General features: G+C 40.4%; 1 protein-coding gene across 5 annotated transcripts in view; it reads left to right on the forward strand.

Annotated features, from left to right (window-relative positions):
• Nucleotides 1-6,983: 6,983 nt before the first annotated feature.
• nrxn2a (neurexin 2a) overlaps nt 6,984-14,090 on the forward strand; it is a 126,842-nt gene continuing 119,735 nt past the window's right edge. For all 5 annotated transcript variants that reach the window (XM_061054841.1, XM_061054836.1, XM_061054839.1 and 2 more), the window contains exon 1: nt 6,984-7,275. The gene's annotated coding sequence lies outside the window, so the exon portion shown is untranslated. The remainder of the gene's footprint in view (nt 7,276-14,090) is intronic.

Genomic DNA, 14,090 nt, shown 5'->3' on the forward strand with positions numbered 1-14,090 from the left:
CACCCCTGCTTCATTTTTTTTTTCTTACCTATTTTTTCTCGTGAGTCATCCAGTGAAATGAAAGTACGATAATAAATCATGAGCACATCTCTAGCACTTTAACCAATAGGCAATCGAAACCTCCATCATGTGGTACAATTCAATACGTGATACGTAGCACATGATAATCAATCAATCAAACTTTATTTGTATAGCACATTTCATACAACAACGTATCACAAAGTGCTTTTACATCAACATGACTCAAACAGCAACAACATGACTCCCTCCCCCACCCCGACCCCACAATCCAAAAACTAAGGCAAAATAACTAGATGAAAACAGGTACTGACGGACTGAGGAAACGCGATCGTTAATTCTTAATGTCAAGCTACAGCGATTCTGCGATAATTGATATATTGAGAGACAATCACATGGTGACAATATTTGGTTAACTGAAGAATACAAAATGCTTCTAAAAAGGTCAATTGCAGGACTATTGTGTTTATTCACCACACTTCGATGTCAGTTTCACCTCTCATCACGCTTCATCTCTTCGCTTCTTTTACCTCGCTGACTTTTTCTTCTCCTTCTTCTTTTTCCCCAGCAACTACTTCTTTGTCCGATTAACTTCCTTTCACGTTACCCTCATCGTGTCATAAGTGCCACTGTGAGGAGTCAGGAAGTGGTCATGTTTTTTTGTATATCAAAATATCAATATTTGAAACTAGCGACTCAACAATTGTGCCACGGGACTCAAGACGTCGGTAAATTGGTGTATCGATTATTGGTCCCACCCCTGTTCACCAATGAGTAATACTATATTTAAAGGCATAATATCTGAAAATATAATGGAGTATAATTGTTTAAAGCCTTTTTTCCTGTTGTTGCTTTAGTGAAGAAAAGTTATATTTTCTCAATATCACAATCATTGAATTCTATTCCACACTTTGATAATTATCTAATTATTGTCTAAGGAACACAGAAAATGAGATTTCTCTAAAAAAAAATGAAGGGAATATGACAATTATCTGTTAATTGCTTATCTAATCTGTATTCACTTTTATGGCCGAATCACACACACAGGTGTTTTCAGTTTTCCCTGATTGGCTCCCGTCTAGGGAACAGCTCCCTCACCTACCTGTTGCACTGTAAGGGCATCTTAGCACCATATCACCAAATCTTAGCTTCAGCTGTCTAATGCCTCAAAGGTCAAACAAACAGAGTCATTCACCTGAGGGTGTGCAGGGCCTAGCAGCTCAGATTTAAAAGTGGAAATTTTATGTTTCAAGAAATGGCGGAGGTGTTACAAAGTTAGTTAATTTCCAGTGGACAACATGTCAGTGTGAGTGTTAATTTCCAACAGCCTCACTTTGTCATTCTGCCGGGTCTTTCCTGCATAACAGCAATCACTCACTAGATAGCTCAATTCAGAGCCATTGTTGTTTTTGACTTTGACAGTTCTGTTAATTTGGCGTTCATGCTACCACTGCCTGTAGTATTATCCCGACAAACGCCAAGCGTATTGTGTACAAGACTTCTCATGTCATGAAAGGAAGTTAATGACTTTCATTTGACAGAAGCAACTGTCAAACATTTTACAAATATGAAATGAAAGCATTGGAGCTGATTCATGTATAATCTATTGCCCTTTATCTAATGATTCTAGCAGATATTATTCTCTGACTCATACATTTTTTTTCACAATGGACATTTTGAGTTGTCATAGTAGAAAAATCACAAGTGTTTATGAAACATATTTCTATTGGGATGTCTCAGTAAACCATGGCAGAGTGACAGAAAGCCATCATAGCAGGAGCCTCAAACTCAAACTGGGTTCAACCGTCCTTAATCTTATTCAGTATACCTGTTGTTTCAAAATGTCTCCAGTAAAAAGAGGCTCTCAATTTGCTTCCTTTATTGCCCTTGTGGGACTAGTCCTGTCAATTAGAGCCCTGGCTCTCTGAGAGGCTCTTGATTAAGGTTTTACTGCGGGAGGTTGATGCTGCACGTCCCCGGTTTCCATTGACGTCGTAATACTACTAATTTCTTGTTTATAGCATGATGATGCTGATGATGATGTGGATGATGTACATCAGGTTATTTCTTTATTCATTTATTTTTTGTGGCTTTGTATTCCTTTTCCTCTTTCTTTCCACTCTGATTTTCCATCCAGAATCTCCATAGCGTTCATCAGAGCGAGCATATTAATCACACACACACACACACACACACACACACCACACCTCCACGCATGCAGTAAACCTAATTCTGTTCTCTTAACATGTGAAATATGAGTTTGGGTCACAGTAAAACATGAATTTGTCCCATTTTTCTGGCCTATACTCATTGTAATTGTCTCTAGTGTTTTTTTTGTAAGTGCATTGCCCATTGTCTTGCAACAATGAAAAAAAAAAAAATGCTACCTTAATTTGTCTATGATGAAGTCACAGGATATATATTTTTTTCTAATTTAAAAAAAAGAAGCCAGCCTGTATACTGTTGAACGAGAATAAACCAACAATAATCTATAATTCATAGTGTGGATTACAAAATATTGTTCCTTTAAACATGCTCTTATAAAATAAATCCAGAATAACCAGAAATTACTGATTTCTTATTAATATTGCAACACACACCCTTTAATCAACATTGCACTGTGTTGCAGAGCGGATTATATAAACAGTTTAGTTTTTTCATCAGTCGGGTCTCCTATGAGACCTCGTTTACTTGTGCTTCTCTTCTGCTGACTCCATGTTATCTGGTTTGTTTGGAATATTAACTGCTTAATTGTGCTGAGAAAACTGCTTAAAGTGCACAACAGAGTGCGGCACCATGAACTGCACAAGCCACAGAAGTGTTGTGAGCAGCTGGACCAGCGTTGTTCACATACAAAACCAATAAGACGCAGTTTGCTGCTGAATCCTAAAGAGCAGTTTCAGTAACATACATGCTTTACTTAAGTCCCCGGGGCTTTCTCATAATACATGGCTTTGCCAATATTCCGGTTGCGACCAGATATGTATCCCTCTGCACAACAGAGAGCACCTCTATTTCCTCACTGAGGCCACAGAGTTTCTGTCTGCCATTGACCACAACAAAAATCAATGATTGTCAGAGAAAAGTCATTAAAACACAAACACAACTGTTAGGTAAGGTGTTAGGGGGCAGGAATGCCATTGATGTTCACAATAAAAGCATGTGTAGAACAAAGAATGATGACTGTATCTAAAAGAGGAGTCAAAAGATGACAACTAAAAGTGACAAATAAACGTGTTTGACTTCATTTGAATAGAGAAACAGCTATTCCTTTTGTACTCTCAGTGCATAGACACCTAATGTAACAAGTTATGTTGAAGATTTTAAATCACTCTGGATTGAAAATTGAAAATTGTAGTTAACATAGAGGTGTAGAAAACTGTGGTTCCAGGACTGGCCACTTTCTATTCTTTAGAGTCACATGTTTGTTTTTAGGGTGCCAGTTTCTCACTATCACTGGAGTTGTGAGTGAGCAAACAGCAAGTTCTAAAACACTCCACAAGCTCTCTAACCTCATAGTCTAAAAAAATAAACAGCTCTGCCCAGCCACAAGTACAATCTCATATTGTAGGAAATATGTGTGATATGAGTAACTACGCAGCTAACAAATTAGCATTGGGAATAAAATGTGTAACTGTATAACATAGATAACTTAGCATTTCGCTCCTCATCCTCCGTCTTCTAAATATGGATACTTTTGGCTCTTGTAGGAGGAATTGGTGTGATTCCCATACATGAACTCATTTCATGTACACATGGCTCACAATTATACTACAAGCACTCATTAGCTTGATGAGTTGACTGACAGGTGGACGCGTTGCAGCTGTTTGCCAGGAGGTTCACGGACCGCCTCAGCTCTACTTCTTTGCCTGTTTCTAGGTTGATAGATAGTTAGGTTGAGGCAGCACGTCCAAGATGGTGACTGCCTTGGCGGGCTTAATAACACATCTTCAGAAACCAGTGGGTGATGTCGCTGAGACTGCATCCATGTTTTATACTGTCAATGGTCTGCACCCACAGACCCTCCCAGTGACATTCGAACCACAAGGCCACACAGCTAGCAGGGCTAAGAATAAGGAGACAGATGGCCAAATGTCTGGGACTGTCTCAGTATCTGAATGGTTTAGAAAGAAGAGTTACTGTTCAAAAACCAGTTGGCAATGTTTTGACCAAAAAAAACTTTCTACCCAATCTACAAAAACACAGCAGATACAGGGAAGTGTTTAATTTATAAACCAGCCCGCATTTCTGCAACACATATAGGCCTACTGTATACCTCCAGGAATATGAAAGGATATCAACTTACACTCAATCTGTACAAAGCACTTCTACCACATAAATCATCATAAACATACATCAGCATGACAGTGTACATATCAATCATCTGTATGTCTCTTAACTCCATTCTCGCCTCTCAAGTTGCTGGTCGAACTGTAAAAAATGAACATTGTACAGAAAAGGATTCTAATTCTTATTCTAAATGTCCTGTACGGCTAAATCCCGGTTTAGCCAGATGCCCAGAAAAGTTGCCAGCTGCTCCAACAGGCTGTGTTAGCCAGTGGTTTCCAAGATTGGTACTACATCAACATTCTGTAAGTGTGATGGCTTAATTTGTGTTAAACACGTACGATGGTTATTTTCCACTTGTAGACTCCATTAACAATTACTTGCAAGGGAAACTGCTGAAGGTATTCTGGCAGAAAAAAAGCCTGTACTCTGCACTGCCAAATGGTGACACAGAGCCAAAAGTTGCAGCTAAATCATCATTCAGATATGGCAATGCAATAGGCTGAAGGTAAAATGATGACAAGCCAGATATTTACAACCAATGATCTCTAACATTTACACAAGCAGAACGTTCATGGACATTCGAGCTCTTAAGATGTGTATGAACTTTATCTGAAAAGGATAGTTTGAAACAATTAGCCTGTGTCTAGCAGGCTCGTGTGTTCTAATCAAAGACTAGATGTAGACTCAGTGATGTCACCTATTGGTTTCTGGAGAGGCATTATGATTATGATCTCATATTGGAAATGCTTTCTCCACCTCCCTTTGAATCGATCTAGCAACAGGCAAAAATTTGACCTGAGGTGGGCCTTTGGCTTCCTGCAAACAGCTGAAGCCCACCTGTCAGTCAACCAAGCCACGCCCCTCTAACAGATTTATGAGCAACTCTTGGCCTTAATATAATCCAAACATTTGGCTTTTAAAAATAACTCATCCCTTTGTCTAGTTTTAAGAATAATAATGACTTGAGATACTACTAGACTGTAAATGTGTTTATTTGTGCTTTAGAAAGTGGGCATCATAATCATGATCATAGTTCTTCATGTGGATTCCTTTTTTGTTGCAGCCAGCCTCAAGTGGACTCAGTTTTTGCAATTGGCTTTATTTAGTCAGTGTTTGTATGTGATACTTTTTACTTTATTTTTATATTTAACCTACACATTGTTGCTAAACTCTTACATAGTCTTGTGTTACCAAGTCTTTTTTCTTCTAGATATTTCCATTTGGTACATAAGTGATACATATATGTGTTTATGTAGGCTACTACACGGAAATCAAACAAAGTGCTGTCCTCTTTCACATTAATCACTCCATTCCCATCGGTGTTAAATTATAAACATCGGTAGCGTTGATTCATAGCAGTAAGGATTTTGAAATGTCGATGTAAAAGTATTCAAACCCATCTGCTCACTCAGGCTGAATTGTTTCGCAGGCAAAAACATTTCAGAACATACATTATTCATAATTCATCCTCAGATTCAAGATTGCTATGATTTTATCTCTCCTGCATGAAAGGCTTGGCCCCATGCCGTTTCACCTTTACAGGCTTTAAGGGGTCTGTACGGGTGAGCCAACTGTCACTGATAAGTCAAATATTCTACACTGATCCTTATCCTATTCTCGGTTCTGTTTTTAATGTCTTATTTCCCATTTTCTGAACGACTTCAATTCTTATCAAGTGCTTTTGTGATTGACATGTACAGTAAATAAGCTTTACTTGCTTCATGAATTAATTAGAGTTTGAGCTATTAAAAAAATGTTGAACGACCTTTTTCAATTTAAGTCTTCCGGTTATAACTTTAGAAATATATATTTTTTAAATATGAATTTAAAACAAAATTATGAAAAATAATTTGAATATATGATTAAACTGTGACAACAACTGAACATTCCCTGATGCATTTAAAGCTCTTGGGGGGCTATAATGAAAAACAAAAACAAACAAAAACAGTTTAAGTGATGCGCTGCCAAATAAAAATGTATTCATCTGCAAATGATGATGGCAGACTGTACTGGAGAATATTTTAAAGCTTCTGTTTCCGTCATCCCGCATTGATGTGATTTTCTTTGAACTTCTAACTAAATATATAAACTTGAATTCAACATTTAGTCCCAGGAGAAATTAAAGTCTACAGTCTACTGTAGGGAATGACATGTGGGGTCATATTGTTCTTACATGATGAAACAAAGATGGCATCCAGAGGAGTAAGCTTGGAGACACACCTTGTAATAAAGGTTGTTTTTTTTTTTTTTTTTTAGCTGTAAAATGACTCATTGAAGAATAATGAATACATATGTTGCTGGGTTTTTGAACAGCTGGGGTAGCTTGCCCTGAGTTTTGCTTGAGGGCACTTTGGCAGCATGAGGGTGGGGTTGATGATGGGGGGCTTGAACCTGAGGGTCTCTCTCTCTGCACTCTTAGCTCTCAAGAAGAAGCCACTCCTATTTTGATATGTTTCTTCTTCTATGATTTTTTTTTTTTGTGATTCCAAATAAACTCCTGACTACATCTCAGGTTATGATTTTATGTGTTTTAACACCGTTTAATCCTCCGTGGCAACGCTGCTGTTAGTTTGATGGGGAGCACCATTGGTCAACAGCAGCTGACCGCGCCCTCAACCCATATAAGCTACCTACCAAACTATTACCATCAAGTGTCGGGGGAATGACGGCTGTGCTGCTGCTGCTGCTGCTGCTGCTGCTCTCGGTGCGGCGGAGGAGAGAAAGCATCTTTGTCTGTGTAGAGAAGGAGCTCCGGGCTTCCCTCTCTGCCTGCCTCCATCGGCACAGAAACATCTAGAGATAAGGAAGGAGAGCAGTATATTCTGAAGGAAGAGGTCGAGTATTCATCTGCCGCATTCAATTCAGGATTTTTCCCCCCTTTTTTTTTTTTTTTTGTCTTTTGCGCCTGGCTGGAATAAGCAGACCCCCTCGCTGTCTCCATGTGTCGGATCGCCGGATGATGCTCAGGTAAATGACACCGCACACCTCCCACACACAGACGACCTTATGCGCGGAGGTAATTAGCTTTAAAGCGTGCTGCGGTAGAAAGAAAGTGCGCTGTTTCTTTGTGTTTGTGAGTGTGTGTAGGCTCTGTGCGTGTGTGTGTGTGTGTGTGTGTGTGTGTGTGTGTGTGTGTGTGTTTTTCAATGTCAGTGGTGGTCAGGAATTGTTTGTATTCCTATTCGGCTGTGTTCGGCTGCTGTTCACCAATTACTGGCACTTCTCATGAGGTGTTTTTTTTTTTTTTTTGGGGAGGTTTCTCCTAAGAGGAGATGCTTTAAAAATCAACCATCTTTCGTTGACGGTGTTTACAGTCACTTGAGGTGGGTGGAGGAAGAGGTGTATGCTTTCCAAATCCAACACGGTTGCAGATGAGATGAGGTCGCCTAATTGCGTGCCTTAAGACATGTCCTGTGGTTGAGCTACAGCACACACGGTGCTGGCTTTACCCTGTGTATAAAAAAAGGCATGCAGCACCGGCACAAATATGGAAACTAGCTAGATCTATTGTTTGATTTCGCCACATGCCGGGTTGGCACGGTATTCATTTTTTATGAGGCTAAAAGTGAAGTTAAGGTGGTCTTTGAGTCATGCAGCATGCAGGGCCCTTGTCTCTGAAATGCTGGAGGTATAGCCTATTTATTATTGAGAGGGATTTCTTGTTCTGTGGCTAAGGATTGGGCAGTTTAAAGATAGGAATGAGGAGAGAGAGAGTGAGAGAGAGGTAACTGTAAAGTCAGGAAGCTGCCACATCACCTGCAACAAAGGAGGCTTCACCATCAGCTCTCTAGATAGTCGATTATCCTTTAAATCAGGGTGGGAAGTTGTGAACTGGAAAAGGAAATGTTTTTTTTTTTTTTACCTGTGATAAGAAAATGTTTATTGAAACATGCAGCCCAGAATCCAAGCATCCAGAGGAAGCTGCTGCCTCCACACAGCACATTATGTGGCACCAGTTCAGCAGGGGTGAACACTGGAGGAGGTGGTTTGGCTTAAATTAAAGTCTAAAAAAAACTAAGTTATTAAAAAAAGAACACACGTTTTTTTTAGTATGCCTAACAATGCTGATTTGAAGTGCATGAATGTGGATGAACACACAGTTTATTTATTAATTGCCTATTTATCCTTGAATAATAACACACATGTATATTCAAGGGTGTGTTAGTTTCATTTATTGACTTTGATTTCGTAGGCTCAGAACATAACAATCCCAATTATTTGATAACTTCGTCAAAAAAAGGGAAGGGAGTGGCCCAAAACTCTTCTGTTTCCCTTCCTGCTTTGCTTGTAAACCCATTTGTTTTGCAAATTCTCCACCAACTGCAGCAAGGCTACATTTTGTTACTGAGTGTTGTGAGTGTAACTGAAATCGGTGTATCCACAGAGCAGGCAGGCCAGCAAAGGCATCACTGTGGCTCAGATTTCCCGTGCACCTGAATGAGGGGACCACCTCTGCCTGGCTACTGTTGCGTTCCACCTTTCAGCACCTCGCCCTCGGACAGCACAAAGTGTTGCATCTCAGATCTGCTGCACGTTCTCTCGTTACCACACGCTGGTTGGCTGCACTCTTAAAACCCCGCTGGTCCAGCTGACAGACTCATTTAAATGATATTGCATTCTTTAGCAAGAGCAAGGCTGCTTGCAACGCTCAAAACATGTATGACTTTTAGAGGATATAATGTGGGTTTGTTTGTGTTTTATGCAGCAAGCAGTTGTATCCGGCTTTAACCTTTTGTTTACTTTTTGTTATACTGCATTTTCCTTTTGCTGCCATTATAAATCTTTTATAATGGCAGCTTAGTTCAATTCACAGGTTTTTTTATTACTCATTATCTTGACACAGGCAACACCTCTGCCAAGATTTTACTCACCAACTGTTATTTTTGGGGCCTTCAGTGCCATCTTTACCCCCACTTGTGTTAATGTCTGAATCACGAGACATCTGTCTGTTTCCCTGCATCCAATGAGATTTAAGGGTTTGGGTAAAGAGTTAGCATTAAATATAAGCATGCTAGTAATGATGACATTAATATATTAAACAGTTACAAATAAAATTATTCCGCATTGTATATCCTGTTACTTTAAATTCAGCTTAAAACATACGGGAATGTAATGTTAGCATGGCAGCAGCTGAATATGAACAAGAAAAAAAACCATCAGGAATTAGGACATCTTGTACAAAGTACCAGCCAATATGCAAAAAAACAGAAGGATGACATGAAGGAGGAGACTGGTTGAAATAATGACAGTGCACAGTTGACATGGTGTGTGTATGTTTTAGTGTGCGGGTCTGTGTGTGTTTATGTGTCACAGCTCAGTAGCCTCAGCATGCATACTGGGGTAGTGGAAGGTTACAGATATTGTGTGGCATTGCGAATCGTGTCGCTTCCTCTCTATCATACCCCATCAAGGTCACATCCACAGACTGAGAGTGGTGGCCCTGGCCTTTTCCACTCCTGGCTCTGGCAGAGGAACGGGGCCCGCGGACCACTGCTGCTTCTAATCAGGGCTGACGCGTGACTCAGTTGCATGCCAGCTGCAGAGCCAAACAAGGGATTATGTCCCTGGATGGTGAAGACAAAAAAAAAGGTCATTGTTTAGATCTTTGTCTCGCTCTACACCTTCGGCGAGTTTTGGTTTATCTCATTATTTGTGTGTTAGCTCTAATGAAAATGGAATAGAAAGGAAATCTTTCACCAAGTCGGAAGCGTATCGCTGCGAGCCTTATATTTAGAGTCGTGACACCAGCAGCACACTGTTGGTTAACTCACAATCTGGGTCATTGTGCCACTTGTTTTTAAAAGTAGCTAGAAGGTTGTAAAACAGTATTACAGTCCAGAAACAGACATGTCTAAAAAAGCACGCACAAAAAAACAAAAACCTAACTCCGCTCTGCATTTACATTGGCAACAGAGTTGAAAAGCTTGATTGATACAGTGATATATCTGTGAAATAATAGTCGGTGAAATTGCCAGTTATTTTCCCCACAGGTGGTAAAGTAGGTGGATTGGAAGGGAAGGTGGTCTATAATTTTCTGGAAGCAAAATGCTGCTCAGGATTCAGGAAAGGTACACTGCAGCATGTCACACTGACAGAAATGTTATTTGAACAGCTCAGCTGTGATTCATTAAGTATGTGCATGACAAAAAATACAGCCGAGCACATTTAAGCGCGAGACCTTTTCACGGCCATTGTGAAAAGAAAGAAAGTTATTGAGTGTATCAGGTTTTAGTTCAACCGGTTTTCCTGAAGGTTCAAACTAGGGTACAATTAGCGAACAAGCTTTTCCTTTTAAGAACATTGGTGCACTTTCTGTTGCTTAATTGACAGTGTAACTACATTTTAAAGCTCAGTCGGGCCCAGTTAAAAACATGTTTTTTTTCTCTTTCATGTAGAAAAAGATTGATTTGCTCCATGGTCTCCAATTAGCCTCTGGTCTGGATTCAGAAGCATTTTTAGACCAGCAATAACAAAGAAATATGAACGAATGCAAGTGTTCATAATCACACAGTTTAACATTGCACACTTCTATTGTAATTGTACCAAAATAGCATACAGAATAATGAGCTCTAAGAGTGCAGATAAAAGCCCCCGAAGCTGGTATTTATAATAAGCATTCACTTTTAAACTGTGAGATACGTGAGCCAGCAGTTTAAAGCAAAGCAGGTTCGTCTCCCTGTTCCATTCAGGTGTCTCATGCACACTCACAAGTATTCGCATTGCATTGCAAATGTAAGTATTCCAGCTCATCCATTGTGGTTACTGTGTGACAGCACGAGAAAGGGAAGCTGAAACTGCACGGTTAACTAAAATGTGCCCAGGCAGCATAATCAGTGCCCTTAGAGATATAAAACACAATATCACTCTGTCAGGATATACATTATGCAGTTACAGTGCTCAGAAGATGGCAACGAAACGAGGCCCAAATCTACTACTTAGAGCAGAGAGGGAGAATTTAAGATGGTAAAGAATAACTTCTCCTTCTGCTCCGGTTACTTGCTTATTGGGAGTCTGCTTTTTAACTCCTATACAAGTAGAGCTGGGCAAAGTCACTTTCAGTAGAGCAGCATTCCAATACAATTTTGTGTCTTTTAAGCAGATAGGTGACACAAATTGGGTGGCATAATTGCCTGTGATAGAACAAGTCTTTCCTATCAAATTACTGTGAATTGATACACAAATTGATGCACTCATGGTAGGAGTTTTGTTCAGTTTCAGGGATATTTGGATCTAGCAAGTTTGTATTGGTGTTCTCTATCCCTAAATAGCAAATAATGCTTTGAATATAAATTTCCACTACCAAAAATCAATCACAAGTCTAACAACAGACTGAATCAATACTGCAGTATATTTATGATAGCACTACACTTAGCTCCCTTTATAGTCCATCAGTGTCATCCTTTAAAAAAAGCGCGCATAAGCAAGTCTCTCGTGCTGAACCACTGGCAATGTAAGGAAGGTCAAATCCTCACCTTAGCTGACAGTCGGCCTGATAATCTACCTCACCTTGGCAGACTCTTACATTGAAATTAAGAAAATCCTGAGTGCAGTTTGGCCACTTGAAAGATTCTGATTGAACTTGCATCAGATCTGTTGCCACCTGAGACGTCTTGACGGCGGCTGCCGAGGTCTTACACTATCTGCATTTGCAGATCGCTCAATGAATCTTTCTCTTTCATTCCTGGCGTTACTCTCACCGGCAGCGCATTCATCTTTTGGAGGTAATATCTGCGGGAATCTGCCGCGGGGGAATGTGAGATTTGATGATGAAAGGTATAGCTTGTGTCGGGGGAAAACCTGGTCAGCCATTGTTGATTTTATTGCGCTGTCAGATTTGAGGAAAAGGATCACAGCCATGCCAGGGATGGGTCCAGGGGACTTCAGTGGCAGGGAGTCCCATCTGAAATCTGATTGGCCATCCAGAAGTGCCACTCCATAATTCTGAATTATGATTGGCTATCTGCAGGTGTGAATACTTAACCTTGTTCAAAACTGTTCAAAACTATTTTTGGGCTGTGTAGCAGCCAAATGCCAGAAGCTTTTGCTCCTTTTGGTTCTTCATACTGTTATTTTTTTTTTTTTATACATCTTTTTTTACGAGTACTTAATGCTCTGTGAGGTTTTTACACTGGTAATGAAAAACACTGAAATGAATACTGATGCTTCTACATGAGCTACAAAAGCAGACAAACCTTCAGCGACAAGATTGATTCATTTTAAACATTCATTTTCAATGCTTGAAACTACTACTGAAAGTACTTCAGTGTGTCAGACGCTGTGAGTTGCAGCACGTGGCCTTAACAGTGTTTTTTTGTATTTTCCACAGCCAATATTCAGAATGAATCTTACACCAAATACATCAGAATGGACACAAACCATATGTTCATCCTTTAAAGAATAATGCATGGAAGCTTGAGTATTTTAACCAATTGAATTAAACCTATAAACAGAAATGTAACAACTGTACCTTAATACCTTAATCTTGGGCAGCTGTGGCTCAGTAGAAGTAGCGTCTGTATTCTCTCAACCTGAAGGTTGGGGGTTTGATCCCCACCTCTTGCAGCTGTGTCCTTGGGCAAGACATTTAACCCCAAGGTGCTCCTGATGCTTCGTCGTCGGTGTGTAAATGTTTATGAATGGATAAGTTGATACTGGTGGGCACTCTGCATAGCAAGCTCTGCCATCAGTGTGTGAATGGGCATGAATAAGTAGGTGTGACCCGCGGTGTAAAAAGCACTTTGAGTAGTCAGAAGACTAGAAAAGCACTATACAAGCTCAAGTCCATTTACAATTTATACAAGCTGAAATCTTTTTATTAAAATAAAATGTTAATATGTAGGCATGGAACAGGGTATCAAAGTTCTGATTTCCTTTTGCAGTTCCAACAGTATAGTCCACTTGCATTTCTACAGGCTTTTGACTGTAAAATGGGAAAAACTTTCCATGTGGAGAGTAGACCAATGAGTGGGATACATTCTGAGTAGTGCAATCCAGAAACCTGTTGGCAGACGCCTGACATCTATATGCAGCTAATAATCGCCTCTTAAATTATGTTTCTGAACACCCAATTTAATCTCGCTTTTCGAGTTTCTAGTTGGACTATAAGCGTTGCAGCTCACATTACTTTACCGCTAACTGCTGGCTACATTTGAAGCCCCGATAAGTTTCCAATCTCAGAAGCACCTCGTCCTTAGATGACATCTACGCGGCCCTGAGATTGTATGATACCTTTGTATTCTGACATGTCTGTTCAAACACTTCATGCCACCCCATAAGTCAGTCCCCAAGTCTAGACGCGCCACTGAGCCCTGCACACTTTCTTTTTTCAGACGGCAGATTTACGTGGATGCAATTGATCAGTGAGTGACATATCAGCCTGGGCGCGATTCAAGAGATTTTTAGCAGCTGCCTGGCTGTCCATCCATCACGCTGGTCTCTGCTGTGCCTGAACCGGGCTTGTCACACTCAGATGGCCAACTGACTGCGGAATGGGGGGGGGGGGGGGGGGGGGGGGGGGGGGGGGGGGGGATGGTGTGGTAAACACCGGGACAGCCATTTATTTCAATTCACCCTGTGTCTGTAGGCATCTCTCATGGGGAACAGACTCATGCTAATTCGTTATAGTATGCATGGGAAATCTCATCTAAAGCCGCACTGCAAACTCAATCTCATCCTTGCCCGAGGCTGCTTCATCTCTTAAGGTGTTTGTCTCGTGTGTCCTACCTGCATGAGGAGGCTCCACGGCGTATCAATGTCAGCATTCATCAGGTCTAGGTGCAGCT

This window comes from Labrus mixtus, chromosome 14 (assembly GCF_963584025.1).
Source record: "Labrus mixtus chromosome 14, fLabMix1.1, whole genome shotgun sequence".
Classification (NCBI taxonomy): domain Eukaryota; kingdom Metazoa; phylum Chordata; class Actinopteri; order Labriformes; family Labridae; genus Labrus; species Labrus mixtus.